Source organism: Acinonyx jubatus, chromosome C1, assembly GCF_027475565.1.
Source record: "Acinonyx jubatus isolate Ajub_Pintada_27869175 chromosome C1, VMU_Ajub_asm_v1.0, whole genome shotgun sequence".
In the NCBI taxonomy this organism is placed as follows: Eukaryota; Metazoa; Chordata; class Mammalia; order Carnivora; family Felidae; genus Acinonyx; species Acinonyx jubatus.
This window is the reverse complement of record NC_069381.1, coordinates 93,665,723-93,684,722: the sequence shown is the minus strand read 5'-3', so window position 1 is coordinate 93,684,722 and position 19,000 is coordinate 93,665,723. Positions and strand designations below refer to the sequence as shown.

The window sequence follows — 19,000 nt, the reverse complement described above, 5'->3', positions numbered from 1 at the left end:
AAACTGCAAGATCATGACCTGAGCCGAAGTCAGACACTTAACCGACTGAGCCACCCAGGTCCCCCGGTAGTTCTATTTGTAGCTTTTCGAGGAAACTCCATACTGTTTCCCAGAGTGGCTGCACCAGTTTGCACTTAAAGTTCTATTTTTTTTTTAGTTTATTTATTTATTTTGAGAGAGAAAGCATGAGTGGGGGAGGGGGAGAGGGAGAGGGAGAGAGAGGGAGAATCCCAAGCTGTTAGCACAGAGCCCGACGTGGGGCTCAAACTCACGAACAGCGAGATCATGACCTGAGCTGAAGTCCAGCACTTAACTGACTGAGCTACCTAGGTGCCTCTCACTGAACTTCTAAACTTCTAAAGCTAGGTATCTCAATTCATTTCTCTTCATCCTCACCATTCATCACGCACCAAATCTTGCTCGTTTTAGGTCCTAAATGTATTTCTAATATGTATGTTCTTTAGCGGTGAACTAGCATTTCCCTAGTCCAGACTTTCCTTATGTTCTGGCTTTCTGCTGTCACTGTCTAACCAATCTGCCTGCCTTTCATTTAGTCCTGCTGAAATCCATCCTTCTTTGCTGCCTCAAGCACAAATTGAATCACATCCTGTATTCTCCCATTTACTACTCCAGAGTGTTATAATTGGTAGGAACAGGGGGATGTTGTGTATCGTCATGAGTAACTTTCTAGCTTTTCTGTGTTCGTAGGTGGGTTTTTTTGGTGGTAAAATTTAAATAACATAAAACGTAGCATTTGAACCATTTTTAAGCCTACAGGTCGGTAGCATGGAGTATACTTACATTGTCGTGAAACTGTTACCACCATCCGTCTCCAGAATTTTTTTCACCTTTCCACACTGAAAGTCTGTACCTGTAAAATACTAACGCTTCCTCCTTCCTCCCCCCAGCTCCCGGCAGCCTTCATTCTACTTTCTATCAATGAATTTGACTATTGACTCTTCTCCTCGTACTTCATGTAAGTGCAATCATACACTATTTGTTTTTTTTATGACTGGCTTACTTCACTCAGCATAATATCCTCAAGCTTCATCCACCGTGTCGTGCATGTCAACATTCCCTTCCTTTCAGGGACCAAATAATATTCTGTTGTGTGCACACACCACATTTTGCTTATTCATTTTTCTGTCAGTGGACATTTGTATTGTTTCCATCATTTGGCTACTGTGGGTAATGCCGCCGTGAACATGGGTGCATGAACGTCTCTGAGTTTCTGATTTCAGTTCTTTGGGGGGTATACCCAAAAGTGGTGTTTCTGGATTTTAGAGTAATTCTATTTTTAAGTTTTCGAGGAACTGCCATGCTGTTTCCCACATTTCCACCAGCAGCGGACTTCCTAACTTCTCCAACACCCTCACTACCCTTGTTCTTTTCTGGTTTCTTCATTTGTCTGCCTTTTTCTGTTGGTTTTAATAATAGCCATCCTAAGGGATGTGAACTGGTATCTAATTGTGGTTTTGATTTGCATTTCTCTCATGGTTAGCGACATTGAGCTTCTTTTCATGTGCTTGTTGGCCATCCATTTATCTGCTTTGGAGAAATGACTATTCAACTCAGTTTGCCCATTTTTAATCTGGTTGTTTTTGTTGTTGTTGTTGGGATGTAGGAGACTATATATAAGTATATGTGTGTGTGTATATACATATATGTACATATGAACATATATGCATATACATAATTTATTAACCTTTTATCAGATATGTGATTTGCAATTGTTTTCTCCAGTTCCATGGTCGCCTTTTTACTCTATTGGTAGTGTCTTCTGATGCACAAAAGTTGAAAATTTTTTTAAAGTTTTAAATTTTGATATACTCCAATTTACCTATTTTTTTCTCTTGTTGCGTTCACTTTTGATATCGTATCCAAGAAACCACTGCCACATCCAATGTCATGAAGCTCTTCCCTGTGTTTTCTTCTAAGAGTTTTATAGTTTTAGCTTTTATGTGTAGCTCTTTGATCAATTTAGAGTTCATTTTGTGTATAGTATAAGGTAGGGATAACTTTATTCCTTTATATGTGAATATCCAGTTTTCCCAACACCATTTGTTGAAAAGACTGTCCTTTCCTCACTGAATGGTCTTCAAACCCTTGTTAAAAATCATTTGACCAGGGGCACCTGGGTGGCTCATTCGCTTAAGTGACCGACTCTTGATTTCGGCTCAGTTCGTGATCTCACACTTTTGCGAGATGAAGACCGTTACGGGGCTCCTGTGTGGAGTCTGCTTGTGATTCCCTCCTTCCCTCTCTCTCTGCCCCTCCCTTGCTCTCTCTCTCTCACAATAAGTAAACATTTAAAAAGTCATTTGACCATATATGTGGTTTATTTCTGGACAGTCTGTTTTATCCTATCTATCTATATATTTGTCTTTATGTCGATATCACATTGTTTCTATTACTGTAACTGTGTAATAGCTTTTGAAATCAGGAAATGTGATGCCTCCAGCATTTTTTTTTCTCTTTTTTTAATTGTCAACATTGTTTTGGCTATTTGGGATTGTAGTTCCTAGGGTTCTTTTTAAAGAAAATGAATATTAATTTCATTATAATAAAACATGAAAAGACAAATTTAATAAAATATCATCTACCCAAACAACTCCCTACATAAACAAAGCAAAACTCGTCAATGGTTCCTCACTTTGTGCTGAATAAAGTCCAAACTCCTTAGCAGGCCATTCAAGGTTCTCCACATCCTATTTTCTATAGATTTACCCTCCCTTGTCTCACCCTGTCCCCACCTTCCACCTTGTACTTCTTTAATAATTTCTGAACTAATGTCTAATTGCTTGTGCTTATCACAGCCCATCTCCATGTACCTTTGCTTATACTGTTCCATCTGCCAAGAACATCCTTCCTACTTTTTGGAAGTGAGTCCCCATTATTCTTCCTGGAGGAATTAGGTTATATGCTATCTTCTTCAAGAAGCTTTTCCCAAACCCCCATGTTGGGCTATGACCCTCTCTTCTAAGTTCTGATGGTCCCCAGTCTGTGTTGTTTGGTTAAGACATTTTTATCATACAGCACTTGTTTCTAAGCTTTTTAGGATCAGTGGCTAAACACAATTTTTAACACCTAGATTACATTTGTTAAAATTAACAGAACCAAAAGGAATTATGGCGAATGTCTGTCACTAAGGGCAGGATATCACTGCCATTGCCAAAGGGAGGCCCAAGTGGGACAGATTTTCTCACATTCGTCCTGAGGATCAGGCTCATTGGGGTGTAGAATATATGAAATTTTGTGGGGGAATAGAAGTATCAGATGACTTTCCTATCATAGATTGGGAAACTTCTGTTGCCCAATCACTGTGAAGGGCATCTATTTGAAAAAGCATATAAAGTTCACGTCATTCCAAAGGCTACTAGGCAAAAATCCAATTCCTCTGTGGTGTAGTTGTCCTTTCCTGGAGGAATGCCAGAGGTCCTGGGAACCTTTTTATTCTTCAGTGCATTTAGATGGAAACATGTTTTCCTCAACCTTACTTCTTTAATTCTTGACAATGTTTCTCCAAATGCATTCCAATGACTGCAGAAATTGCAATTATTTTGTAAACAGTATGGTTCTAAACCCAAAGGAGATTCTGTGTGCTTGGTTTCTGGGACTTCAAAGAACAAATGCATTTACGGCAAAATACGTAGTAGTTGGTGCCCACTACGCAGGGCCAGATGCTGAGAGCAGGCCGATTCAGCAGCCACAAGAGACACGCACTCATCAGGAACTTCCTGCTCACGCCTTAGAACCATTAGTCATACACAGACATGGTGTGTCCAAGCAATGAACTTGTTAATGGAAAGACCACAATATGTGTAGACATGTGAAGGGTGTGGGTGATGAACTTCCCAATTCCAGTCTTTCTACTGTATTTGGTTGAGAGCAAGGAGTCGCTGGGGCACCATGTAGTTTTCTGCACAGTATCTTGTCCATAATACGTACTTGATAAATGTTTGATACAACACCTAATTCCAGAAGAACAAATTGTGTTTTTCGGTGAGCTTTCTGTAGTTTTCTGCATATCACAGGAAGGGTATTTTTAATGGCTGGTATCATCCGTGACATCATCCTGATGTGCTCAGTTTTGTAATGCAACCATTCTTTTAAAATTGTGTAAATGCCCTATGAGCTTACAAACATCAAAGAAGTGATCTTTAATTTTAAACGCTTAGGTATTTAAGGAGAGGACAAATAAGAGGCCCCATTGTTGTAGTAAGGGCGTGGAGCTAGGGGAATCCCCTTGAATAGTGAATAGTAATTAAAATGGTCCAGCAAAAAAAGACCACATCTATTTTGGGGCACCTGGCTGGCTCAGTGGTAGAGTATGCGACTCTTGATCTTGGGGTCATGAGCTCGAGCCTCACCCTGGGCGTAGAGTTAAAAAAAAAAGTCACATCTGTTTTAATCTTGGTTCCCATGGACCCTATGTGTCTAATGTTGCTAATTATATTGTTTTAATTTTCCTTAAAGTTTCTTCATTCCAGATTAGGTATGTCTCCCTTAGTCTCGGTAAACTAGGATCGTTTCCCTTAGAAACATAATATTTTTATTCCTCAGCATTTACAAATGAGTTCAAACTACCTTCTTTCTAATTCTTTAAAAATCATGTGTCAGGAGCGCCTGGGTGGCTGTCGGTTGAGCGTCCGACTTCAGCTCAAGTCACGATCTCACAGTCCGTGAGTTCAAGCCCCGCGTTGGGCTCTGTGCTGACAGCTCGGAGCCTGGAGCCTGCTTCAGATTCTGTGTCTCCCCTCTCTCTCTGCCCCTCCCCTGCTCATGCACTGTCTCTCTCTGTCTCAAAAATAAAAACATTTTTAAAAAATCACATGTCAGAAAGGGAAGATTCCTCTTAAAGGAGAACTCTCTGGCATCCGAGGACAGCTTATGCCAGGGACAATTTTCAAAGTAGTATTTAGACTTTAAGCCTCTTTGGTCTCAGTTACGCAAATAGGGAAGTTTCCTCCTTTAAACAACAATGCTGCTATGAATTTGTTTTTTCTGTCATGATAGCCGTTTACATCCCTGCCTCCATGACTGGATGATGAGTGCTGATGTCAGATTACCTTCAGGTGCTCAGCAAGCCTTCGCTGTGCACCTCTAGGGAGCTCAGCGCTGTGCTAGGAGCTATTCATTCATTCCGCACAGGACATTAACTGAGCACCTACCCTCTGCTGGACATCGGAATACAAAATAGAAGGGATCGTTCCTGGGTTCGAATTGCTCAGAGCCCAGGCGAGGAGAGAGCTAATGAACACGAAAGGATACAGCAATCCAAGCAGTGCTATGCCAGAGGTAAGTGCCCAGGGTAACCCAAGAGGAAACGATTACTCTAGTGTTGAGGAAGAAGAACTCTATGATGATACTTGACCCCAGGCCCTGAAGAATGAGTGAAATTTTACCAAAGAAGACTTAGGTGAGAAGAGTGAGGAAACGAGTTTGGGTGGATAGGGTGGTTGTAGGAAAACTTGAAAACCAGGGGGGAGGAATTTGGACCTGAATTAGTGGGTAATAGGAAGAAATCAACCATAGGCAGAGGAGCAGAAGGACGGCATGAGCGGTGAGTTGTTCAAGGAACATTCCTCAGGCATGACATGCCGGAGACAAGAGAGGCTGGCTTGGAGGCACCCAAGTAGTTCTTGAAGATGCCAGTCACTTGGATGGTGATAAAGCCTAGGGCTGAGGTAGTGGCAGAAAGAATGAAGACGAAAGGAAGGTGTCCCAGTGGAAAGGGACATGGTGGGAGACAAATGAATGTCTGTTGAGAGACTGATGGAATATTTAAATGGGTAACTGACAGCACTGGATGTATAGAATAGGAGTGAACATAAAACATGGCTAGGACTCTGAGGATTTGAACCAAGGTGACAAAAAGAACAGTTTATCATTTCATTGACAGGGATGAGGAGTCTGAGAGATGAAGTGCATTCAAAGAAAAAGAAATTAACTAGTCATTATAAATGCCTGAAGGGTAGAGCTTTGCTTCCCTCTCCTGAGCACAGCACTTAGTATACAGCAATTTATCAGCAGGGGTTAATAGGAAGTTAATAATGGAGGTAAATAGGGGAAACAAGGGCATGGCTCTCAGCCTCTCTGGGGTCCTTAATATGGCTTGTGCTGGGGATACTTCTCAAAGTGCTGCTTGGGCCCTTAGCCTCTCTGTCCTTGGTTTCCTTATCTGAAAAATGGAGGAGTTGATTGGTGGCTAGCTAACATCCTTCCAGTGCTAATAATCAGTGACTCTGTTCTTTTGGCTGATATTGGTGTTGTTTCTGCTACAGAACAACTTAGAAAAGGAGCCTCAACTTCTCAGGCTTATCCCTTCACTCTGAAGTGAGCGAAGGAAACTAATGTATGAGGTAGAGAGAGAATCCAAAGGACTTCTGAGCTGAAGGGTTATTTCTCGGTTTGAAGGATCCCATTGCCAAAAATGGAAGTGGTGTTTGGAGTGTTGTTTTTGCCATGTCCCCTGGACTTAAATGGAGCTAAATTCTCTTGCAAAGATGGAGAGGAGAGGAGGGGGTGCCTTGGCTGGAAGCTGGCTGCTAATCTATGCACTGGAGGTCCAAGTTCAAATATGCTTTCAGGAAAGCTTCAGTTCAGTTTTTCTCCATGCACAATGGGGCTGTTGTGCGTTCAGAAGCTGGGAGAAGGCAGCTGGATTTCTAGAGCCCAATGGCCAGCATCTTTTTGATTTCTTTCTGATTCTCTTATTTGGAGACACATCTTTTTGATTCTCTTCCTTTGGGACACATTGGTCTTGAGAATAAAATACTAGTCAGTCATTATTATGAAGGCAAGAAAACAAGAAGCACATCCTGAATGGGAGTTATCAGGCCATCATTAGCACTTGGCCTCAGTGAATCATTCAGCAATATGCAAACAATGACTTTCAGTAGAACAAGGAGCATCAAACACTTTGACCTCACCTTAATTATTTGCCCTGCCTATGCTGACCATTTTAGGTAGGTAAGTTCCTGGACTGCTGGGTTCTTTTGCTGTGTTCATTGAATTTTGTAAACTACCCCATACAGGAATGTGTTGAATAAGTGCCCATCTGATTTCCAAAGTCCAGAAGGATTTCTGTTCCTACTGCTTACAGGATCTAATCAGGTCTAATCAGAGGGCTCTGGCCCTCTTTCTGGGAAAATTTCAAAAATGATAAATTGTTTTTTTCTGCTAAAACTCTGTGTGATAGATTGTGTGTGTGTGTGTGTGTGTGTGATTTCTCTTTAAACAGATGAAATGTAAGGAATTGGCACAAAAGGAAGCTGAAGGTCAGAGCTAGGGGTAGGTGGATGCCTTAAGATACAATGATAATAATAGTTGATGTTTATTCAACTGGTTGACTCTGTGCCAGGCTCTGATAGAGATATCTTATGGATTTAATTCATTTAATCCTCAGAGTGAGTCTATCAAAGAGATATTATCATCTTTAGCAGCCTAAATATGGGGAAACTGAGGCACAGAAAGATGAAATCACAAAGCTGATTGGTAGTTGAGCCAGGCTCCCAAATGTGGTACGTAGAGCCACACACTAAACTAGTTTCCTGTGAGGAGGGTGTTGCCTGAAATTTCATGCCTCTTGGCTTTACATTGTGTTATGTTCTGGATACACATGTGTTGTATGTGTCGTGTTTTAGTTCTGGGTACAGTTATTGACTATTCAATGTCTTTATACTCTGCTTCCCAGTCATAAGATGAGCAGGAAGTAATAGAAGAGTAAATAGGGGTGGAGAGCAGGGGAGAAGTTGTGACATTGAGTCCATAGACTCATGCACACGGATGCATGCATACACACACACTCGCACACACGCACACAGACACACATACTCACAAGCCGACCCATTTATTTATTTTATACTCACATCCCTCATGTGCTCTCACAAGCTCCTTTCCTGCCAGGTTATACATAGTCTTTCCCTGAGGGATCAGCCCTTTCCAGTCCAGGTCGTGGGAAGGGGCAGGAAGGAGATCACTTCCCTTCCAAGGGCCTGCCGGAAAACCATGTTTGGACAGGGCCACTTATAAGAATGGATCAATAAGAATAGTAGCTGTGAAGGCCAAACCTCTGTGGGTGAGAAGTGCAATGCCAGCTCTTAGAACATGGAAGGAAATCAGGCCCGTCCTTCGCAGCTCTGCATCGACAGAAGCAAACACAGGTTCTGACACATCCCCCACGTGTGCCCGCAACCCAGGACCCCACGATTAATACCTTGGGACACATTCTGTGATATGCTGTCATGTACTCTATAGTTTCTTGTGCCCTGGATTTAAAAGCAACCCCAGCTCTTACAACCATACAATCAAATCCTGTGTCATTACAATGAACGAGGTTAAATTAATATCGAAAGATACCCATGGGATGTTTATTAGGTGAAATACTCTTGCAGCGCTGTATGCATGGTATGATCCCACTTGTGTAACAAAGATTAAAATACAGGCATAATAACAATCATAAAAATGCACAATAATAATATCCATATAGTGTTTATTAGACACCAGTCATTATTCTAAGTGCTTTACCTTTATTAACTTACTAGTCTTCAAAACAATCCTATAAAATGGATACTAATATCTCAATTTTATATGAAGAACTCAAAGAAGGAGAAGTTAGGTAACTTGCTCAAGATCACCGAACTAAATGGCAAAGCCAGAATTCAAACTTAGGCAGTCTAACTCCAGAATATCTATTATTAACCAGTATGCTGTACTATAGGCATGTAGGCATGGAACAATTCTAGACAAACACACAGCAAATGGTAACAAAGTTTAGCTAAGAGTTGTGGAAATGGTGGGTAGGATAAGGGACAGGACAAGAGCACTTATTTTTATAATACACACCTTTGTATTTTGGGGGCATTATTCTTAAACTATCTTACTATTTGTTTAGTTTTAAGAATCCTTTAATGGCTGCAGACAACCATTAAGTCTGTGGTAGACCAGTCAAGAGAAAAGATCAAAGAGATTCTTTTCTAGGAAGAGAGAATTGAGACCTGGGTTGGCTACAAGTAGAAAGAAAAGAGCAGGATTTGACTAAAAGAGAGTAGGGAGAGTGGGGTGCCTGGGTGGCTCAGTTGGTTGAGCATCCAACTCTTGATTTTGGCTCAGGTCATGATCTCCCAGTTCATGGGATCAAGCCCCATGTCAGGCTCTGTGCTAAGAGCATAGGGTCTGCTTGGGATTCTCTCTCTACCTCTCTTTCTGCCCCTCCCCTGCTCATGCATGGTCACACACACTCTCTCTCTCAAAATAAATAAATAAACTTAAAATGAAAGAAGAGGGAGATATGAGGTACTTGGAGTAGAAATGGAAACTGTGATGGTGCCTGCTCGGGTTGGGGGTGGGGAGAATGGAGAAGTAGTGTTTAATGGGTACAGTTTCAGTTTTATGGGACAAAAAGAGAGGTGTAGGGCTGGATGGTAGTGGTTGGACAACATGAATGCATCTGAAAGCACTGAACTGTGCACTTAAAAATTGGTTAAGATGGTAAATTATATATATTTATTTGTACACATTTATTTATTTATTCGAGAGACAGAGAGAGAGAGATACAGAGCATGAGAGGGGGAGGAGCAGAGAGAGAGAGAGAGACAGACAGACAGAATCTGAAGCCGGCTCCAGGCTCTGAGCTGTCAGCACAGAGCCTGATGCGGGGCTCGAACTCATGAACTGTTGATCATGACCTGAGCCAAAAGTCAGAAGCTTAACTGACTGAGCCATCCAGGCACCCCAAAGATGGTAAATTTTATGTTAAGTGTATGTTGCTATAGTAAAAAAGAAATTGAAGAGGAAAAAAAAGGAGAGAGAGAATAGGGAAGAAGAGGACAGAGGAGCCAGGGGAGGCAACGAAGAAGGGAAAGGAGCTGAAATCGGTGCATAAAGTGTGCTGAGGACCTTGGATACCTAACACTGCCAACTTTAAGGGCCTACACTTAAATACAAAGTCTCAGTGGGAGGAAAATTTACGTTCTCCATGTACATATACGAAGTATTTTGCACACCTTATAAACTAGTGTAAGTAAGTGTAAATTGATATAAGTAAGTGTCCTTTTAGGGAATGGTTAGAGGGTCCCTGGGAGAATTCCAATCATAACTCACTTTCTTGTCTCCATCTTGAGACTGGGTATTCTGGTTTGGAAGAAAGGTTGCTGTTTTAAGGCAGAAGTGGGCTCCCTGTCTCTGAAAAATGCAGATACAGATTGAGCCTCTCTTCTGTGGAGCATTATGGATAAACAGGGTCACCCACAAGCACACCAGCGTGGGAAGGCAGCAACCGGGTTTAGCCATTCGGACACCTTGCTGGCTTGCTGATTGGCCTCTGTGAGGTGGCCCCATTCCAGCAGATCCCAGTAGCTCTTTTGCCAGGTCTGCTATCAGCTCACCCACCTTTGCCCTTGAGCGAGAGCCAAGGTCTCCGGAGGAAGGAGTGTGCTATTACCTTTCATTTCGGGGCCTTCCCAGCACACACTGAGGTCATGCAGCACTCAGCACTGAGTGGCTCCCAGGGTCTCTTGCATGGAACATTGTCACTGGAAAGACTGAGTCTCTGGAAAACACAGCCTTTGAAGGACTGTCAGTCAGGGCCAACAATTTGCCATCCTCACTTGGGACTTCTCTGACAATTTTGATTTTTTTGGAGTATAAATGAGATTTTCTTAGTTTCTCCTAGGCTTGGATGGACTCCACTTTAGAACACAGCATGGTTTTCATTTGGGCAAGTATGAAGAAGTACCACCTTCCTGTCTCTTTCTTGTGGTCACTGTTTCATCTCCATATAGTAAATATAGCTATATTTTCTGAGTGAATATTATGTGCCAGGAATCATACTTGCATACTTCTCACGAAAAAATGCTGCAATAGGGAATATCACCACCATTTTATAAATGGATGAATCTGATCATCAGAGAAAAGAGAATTGAGAGCTTGATCCAGGGCCACTCACTTGCGGCCGAGGTGGGATTGGAACCCAGGTCTGTGTCAACTCCAAAGCTGGTAAACGTATACATTACGTTTGTGCATTCTACATTATGCTAAATTGCCCTTCCAAGCGCAAATAGGATCTATTTTCTATTCACGTCGCTCCCTAATAAATAGGTGGCCAGAGCTGTGGCATAAGCACAGAGCTCTACCTTGTCGGATCTAAGGTCTCAGATTCTCCTCTACCTTACTAGGTACAAAAGGCATTTGCATATGGAAACTTTGGCAGCTACATTTCCTCAGCTACTAAGCACCATGAGGTCCTAGAAGTGGGTTACTATATCCCCAAAGTTCCTCATTTATGCTGAGGGTGTAACTCTAGCGCTAAGAAGGATTTGCTCTAATTGTGTTCAGAGGCCTGCGGAAGGAGCCAAACTAATCCACTGCAAGGCCAATGGCAGTCTCTCCGAGCTCATCACTGCCCACAAGGGAGGTAGGTTACTACTGTTTCAGTGCTTTTGGCTAGGTCTCTGAGGTAGAATCATCGATTATCAGGGCCGATTGGTATCTGAGGATTGCTTCTCTGCTGATGGCATCCCCTCACGGCGAGGCCATTCTGTACAGTTTGTTAGGGCTGGCCTCAATTTCCAGTGTCTCTTGTACATGATCTTAATGATAGTCTGTGCTACTTGGATTCAAGCTCTCAATCTTTATGCAAGTTTATAACTCCTTTGTAAAAATACAACTCAGGATGGTTCTGTTAAAGAGGTGATTTTCTAAAGCTGGTTGACCTTTGCATGACCATACCCTGCAACGGATGGAATTTTATTACTCGTGAAAATGTGTCTTTAAAGGCAGTGTTTTTTATACTCACACACACACACCCCACATTAAAAAAATACATTTTAGACTTTTAATTCCAGGCAAGACGGCATAAGAAGATCCAGATTTGCTTTCCCGGCTAAAACAAGTAATAAACAGTGTTTGGACACTGTCAGGCCCTGAAGACGGTACTCCCCGAAAGAGAGAAAAAGATGATGTCAGCCCCACAGTCACCCAGATTACTTCTGGAAGAGTGTCCAGGTTGCAAAGCAGAGCGGAAGGAGCGAGGCAGAGCCTGGTGATTGAGGAAATGGACACGGGAGTCTGGCAAGCTGAGGTGGCCAGAGTCTGCAGAGAGAAAGGACTGGACACCACACAGGGTCTCCTCCTAGTTGTCAGCTGAGTGCTGGTCAGCACACGCATGCAAGGAAACTATCTGCAGCTGGACAGAAGCATCGAAAGGGAGCAGAGGACAGGACCATAATAGTTCATGTTCCCCCCCCCAGCCAGGGTGGAAAACTTCACAATTAATGGGATTTGGGGTAGAGATGTCATAAAGATACCACCTCGGTTATAGGACAGAATTAGCCCTGGACTGAAGGCAGCTCTGGTCTCACCAAACAATGTTTGAAGCAAGCCTGGAAAGGGTAAAACTGTTTCCAAGTAACTTAACCATGCTCCAGAACAGAACTCAAGAATATTTGCAGGAATACAAAAATATCTAGCACTAGCAAGGTAAAATTCACAAGGCCCGGTGGCATCCAGTCAAAAAAATTACCTGTCATGTGAAGAGCCAGAATATGACCAAGAATGAGGTGTAAAATAACAATATAGTGAAAGCTTTATCACATTTATAGAAGTAAAATGTATGGCAATAGCACAAAGGCCAGGAAGGGGGGTGGAAATGGATGTGTACTGCTTTACGGGCTTATGCTTTGTGTGAAATGGTATAATACTGGAAAGGAGACTGTATTCTACAAACTCATGGTTATACAATAATAGTTATAGCTAATGAGTCAACAAAAGGGGATAAAATGGAATCATTACGAACATTAATATAGAAACAGAGCAAGGATGTCCCCTCCCACTCTTCTATTTCAACATTGTACTGGAAGTCCTAGCTAATGCAATAAAACAAAAGGAAATAAAAGGTATACAGATTGGGAAGGAGGAAATAGAACTGACGGTTTTCTTAAGATGCCATGATTTTCTATGTATAAAATTCCAAAGAATCAATGAAAAGCTCCTGGGATTAATTTGCTACTATAGCAAGTTTGCAGGATACAAGGTCAATATGCAAAAGTAAAATGGTTTTTTTTGTAAAACAGCAATAAACAGTTGGAATTTGAAATTAAAAGCACAATATCATTTACATTAGGATTATTATGTAAATATGAAATACTTGGGTATAAATCTAATTAAATACACATGAATTTATGTGAGGAAAATGGCAAAACTCTGATGAAAGAAATCAAAGAACTAAATAAATGGAGAGATATTCCATGTCCACGTAGGAAGACTCAATATTGTCAAGACATCAGTTCTTCCTATCTAGAGCTATAGATTCAACACAATCCCAGTCAAAACCCCAATGTTATTTTATGGGTATCAACAAAATAGTTCTAAAGTTTATGTGGAGAGGCAAATGACCCAGAATAGCCAACACAGCATTGAAGGAGAATAAAGTTGGAGTATTGATGATACCTGGCTTCCAGTAAAGCTACAGTAATCAAAACACTGTGGTATTGGTGAAAGAGTAGACAGATAGATCAGTGGAAGAGCATAGAGAGCCCCAAAATAGACCCATATAGATACAGTCAACTGATCTTTAACAAAGGAGCAAAGGCAATACAATGGAAAAAAGATAGTCTTTTGACAAATGGAGCTGGAGTGATTGGACATCCCTGTGCAATAGTAAATTTAGACATAGATTGTGTGCCCTTTACAGAAATTAACTTAAAACGGACCATAGACCTCAATGTGAAACGCAAAATTATAAAACAACCAGAAGATAACATAGAAGGGAATCTAGATGACTTTGGGTATGTCGATGACTTTTTAGAACAACTGGAACATCAAAGGCACAATCCATGAAATAATAATTCATTTATTTCTGGACCTCATTAAGTTGAAATTTTTCTCTGCAAGGTCCATTGCCAAAAAAATGTGAAGATGAGCCACACAGGGAGAAAATATTTGCAAAAGGCAAATCTGATAAAGGACTATTACTCAAAATATACAAAGAACTTTTAAAATTCAGCAGTAAGAAAATGAAAAACCAGATTTAACAATGGGCCAACGACTTGAATAGACACCTCACCAATGAAAATATGCAAATTTTCAAATAAGCATATGAAAAGATACCCCCCCCATGTTATCAGGGAAATGCAAATTAAAACAACAATGAGAGACCACTACACACACCTGGTAGAATGGCCCAAATCCAAAGCACTGACATCGCCAAATGCTGGCAAGGATGTGGAGAAACAGGAACTCTCATTCATCGCTGGTGGGAATGCAAAATGGTACAGTCACTTTGGAAGACATTTGGTAGTTCCTGACAAAACAAAACGTAATCTTACCATATGATACAGCAATCACACTCATTGGTAGTTATCTAAGTGAGTTAAAAAAAAACTTATATCTGTACAAAAACCTGCACATGGAGTTTTATAGCAGCTTTTTTCATAATCGCCAAAACTTGCAAGCAACCAGGATGACTTTTAGTAGCTAAATGAATAATAAACTGTGGCACATCCAGACAATAGAATGCTACTGAGCATGAAAGATAAATGAACTATTAAGCCATGGAAAAACATGGAGGAACCTAAAATGAAAGAAACTACTAAGTGAAAGAAGCCAATCTGAAAAGGCTTCGAACTATATTGTTCCAACTATATGACATTGTGGAGAAGGCAAAACTGGAAAAAGCAAACAAACAAAAACCACTGGGTTGCCAGAAGTTGGGGGGGGGGGGTGTGGGAATAATAGGTAGAGTACAGAGGATTTTTAGGACAGTGGAACTATTTTGTGTGATACTATATAGTGATAGATACATGTCTATACACATTTGTCAAAACCCATAGAATGTACAACACCAAGAGTGAACCCTAATGTAAAGTATGGACTTGAGTGATAATGATGTGTCCATATAGGTTCCTTGATTATAACAAGTGTACCACTTGGTGCAGGTTGTTGATAGTAGTGAGGCTGTGTGTATGTGGGGCAGAGGGTATGTGGAAACTTTCTGTACTTGTCACTCAGTTTTGCTGTGAATTTAAAATTGCTGTAAGAAATAAAATCCTTGGGGCGCCTGGGTGGTGCAGTCGGTTAAGCGTCCGACTTCAGCCAGGTCACGATCTCGCGGTCCGTGAGTTCGAGCCCCGCGTCAGGCTCTGGGCTGAAGGCTCGGAGCCTGGAGCCTGTTTCCGATTCTGTGTCTCCCTCTCTCTCTGCCCCTCCCCCGTTCATGCTCTGTCTCTCTCTGTCCCCCAAAAAATAAATAAAAACGTTGAAAAAAAAATTAAAAAAAAAAGAAATAAAATCCTTTTTTAAAAAAAATTCTAACAGGGGCATCTGGGTGGCTCAGTCCGTTAATCATCCGACTTCAGCTCAGGTCATGAGCTCACGTCTCATGAGTTCAAGCCTCGTGTCAGGCTCTGTGCTGACAGCTCAGAGCCTGGGGCCTGTTTCCAGTTCTGTGTCTCCCTCGCTCTCTGCTCCTCTCCTGCTCACACTCTGTCTCTTTCTCTCAAAAATAAACCTTAAAAAATACGAAAAAAAAATTCTAACAAATACTCAGTCCAAAAGAAGGCATACAAAGAAGAAAATGGGAACCCAAAACAAATGGAACAAATACAAACCAAATAGCAAGACAGTAGATTTAAATCCAACTATATTGATGGTTAAGGCAGAGATGTCCAAATCACATAAAACCCACAAGATTCAACTATATGTTGTTTCAAAGAAATCCACTTTAAATATAAATGCATAAATAGGATAAAATCACAGGATGGAAAATAATATACCATGGTAACACTAATCAAAAGAAAGCTGAAGAGGCTCTATTAATACCAAAGTTGATTTCAGAGCAAAGAATATTATTAAGGATAAAAAGAGTTATTTCATAGTGATAAAAGGATCAATTCATCAAGAGGACACATTAACCCTAATTATGTATGTATTAATAGAGTTTCAAAATAAATGAAACAAAAATTGATAGAACTGTAAGAGGAAACAGACAAATCTACAATTATATTGGAATTTAACATCTCTCACTCAATAATTATTAGAACACATAGACAGAAGTCAGCAAGTATATTGAAAAATTGAATAACAACCATCATTTAACTGGGCCTAACTTGGTATTCATAGAACTATCCGTGCAGCAACAGAAAACATATTCTTTTCAAGTACACAAAGAACATCTACCAATAAAACATGAAATAAGTCCCAATGAACTCAAAAGGATTTAAATCATACAAATGGTTTTCTAGCCACATGGAATTAAATTAGAAATAAATAATATAAAAATATTAAGAAATTTCCCAAATATTTGGAAATTAACACACTTATAAATAATCTGTTATGTCACAGAAGATATAAAAGAGCAAATTAGAAAAGTATTTTGAAATAAATAAAAATAAAAATATAACATCAAAATTTGTGGACCCACCAAAGCAGTGCTTAGAGGGACATTTATAGCACTAAACATTACTAGAAAAGTCAAATCAATGACTTCAGCCTCTACCTTAAGAAAGCTAGAAAGAGATAAGTAAACTAAACCCAGAGCAAGCAGAAGAAAGAAAATAATAAAGGCTACAGCAGAAATCAATGAAATAGAAAACAGAAAAATGATAGAGAAAAATCAATGAAATCAATGCTGGTTCTTTGAAAATATCAATGAAATTGACAAACTCTGTAAAAAGAGAAGATGAAATTGCTAAAGTGGAGGACATTACTGCAGCTCCTGTACAAACTGAAAGGATAATAATAAGTGGATGTTATTTATAACTTTGCTGATAAATTCAACAATTTAGAAGAAACAAAAAAAATTTTTAAAGACACAAACTGTCAAAGCTAAATAAATTGAATTTCTTGTTAAAAAAAAAAAATCCTCCCATAAAGAAAACTCTGGGGCCAGATGGCTTCGCTAGTAAATTGCATCAAACATTTAAGGATAAAATATCGATTCCACCAGAACTCTTCCAAGAAAATTGAAAAGAATACTTCCCAACTCAGTTTATAAAACCAGTATTGATTTCATATCAGTATCTTTCATGAAATAGATGCCCAAAAAAATCCTTAAAATTTTTAGTAAATTAAATCTAACAACACATAAAAAGGATAACACATATGTCCAAGTGGAATTTATTCTAGAAATAGGATGTTGGTTTACCATTCAAAACCTAACCCATAATTTGTATATTAACAGACTAAGAAAAAATAAAAACCATATAATTACATCAATATGTAAAATCATATGTAAACTCTGAACACTGTAAACTATAAAACATTGCTGGAGGAAATATGAAAAGGCCTACTAAAATGGAGAGATAGATCATGTTTGTGGATTGTAAGGTTCTGTGTTTTTCAGATGGCAATTCTCTCCCAAGCTTATCTATACAATACCAATCAAGCTCCCAGAGGCTTTTTTGAAGAAATTAAAAAGCTGATTTTAAAATGTATATGAAAATCCAACAGACCTAGAATAGCCAAATAAACTTTGAAAAAGAACAAAGTTGGGACTCCAACACTACTTAGATTTCAAGACTGACTATGAAACCACAGCAATCAAGACAGTGTGGCATTCGTATAAAAACAGGCAAATAGATTGATGGAACAGAATATATAGAGTCCAGAAATAGACTCACATGCATATGGTCAATTGATTTCAAGAAAGATGTCAAGGCAACTGAATGGGGAAAGGACAATCTTGTTAACCAGTGGTGCTGGAACAATTAGATACCCATATGAAAGACAATGAACTTCAACTCTTACTTCATGCCATATGCAAAAATTAACTTGAAATGGTTCATAGACTTGAATATAAGGCTAAAACTATAAAATTTCTAGGAGAAAACACAGGCAAAAGCCTTAGTGGCCTTGAGCTTGGCAAAGATTTCTTAAATATGACACAAAACCCACAAACTATATAAGCAAAAATAAGTAAACTGGATATCCAAGCAAAAAAAAAATATATATATATATATATATATATATATGCAGTAAATCATTTTCCCTTCAAAAGGCATTATTTAAATAATGAAATGGTAAGCCACAAACTGGGAGACAATATTTGCAGAACATATATCTGACAAAAGACTTGTAACAAAATATGTAAAGAACTCTAACAACTCCTTCAGAAGATGAGTAATCCAATTAAAAATGGACAAAAGATTTTTTTTTAAGAGAGAGAATGCGAGTGGGGAAGGGCAGAGGGAAAGGGAAAGAGAGAGAATCTTAAGCAGTCTCCATGCTCAGCAAGGAGCCCAATGCGGAGCGGGGGTCGATCCCATGACCGTGTCATCATGACCTGAATGGAAATCAAGTGTCGGATGCTCAACCGACTGAGCCACCCACGTGCCCCAAAAATGGACAAAAAGTTTAACAGTAATTTCACCAAATAAAATGTATAAATGTCAAATTAAACATGTGAAAAGATGCTCAATCTCATTGGTCACTGGGAATATGCAAATTAAAACAATGAGATACGAGCACGTAACCACTGGAATCACTAAAACTAACGTAATTGACTATTCCAAGCATTGGCAAGGGTCCATTTAGAGAAACTGGAACTTGCCTTCACTACCAGTGGGAATGTAAAAAGGTGCAATCGTTTTCCAATGTGTTTTGGCCGTTCCCGAAAAAGCTAAATATACACCTACCATATGATTCAGTCTTTCCATAACCAGGTGTTTACCCAAGAATACATATTGTCCACATAAAAGCTTGAATGTGAGTGTTTATGGATGGCACTTTTAAATGTAGTAGCCCCAAACTGGAAACAATCTAGATGCCCATCAATAGGTGAATGCATAAGTAATTTGTGATAGATTCACGCAGTGGAATCCTATCCAGCAATATCAATGAATGCACTATTGAGGCACACAGCTACACGGCCGAATGTTAACATAAGCAGGCTGATTGAAAGAAGCCATGTAAAAAAAGTGTGCGCATTTTTTTGTAGATACCATTTCTACACTTTTCTAGAAAGTACAGGCTATAATGGCACAGAGCAAAACCAGTAGTTAGT

The 19,000-nt window shown here is 39.9% G+C and overlaps 1 long non-coding RNA gene across 2 annotated transcripts in view; it reads right to left on the bottom strand.

The window, feature by feature from the left end:
• The window catches only part of LOC113599067 (uncharacterized), a 34,103-nt gene that overhangs the window by 10,689 nt on the left and 4,414 nt on the right, over window positions 1–19,000 (bottom strand). For both annotated transcript variants that reach the window (XR_008295132.1, XR_003419790.2), the window contains exon 2: window positions 14,170–14,302. This is a non-coding gene — a long non-coding RNA (uncharacterized LOC113599067). The remainder of the gene's footprint in view (window positions 1–14,169; window positions 14,303–19,000) is intronic.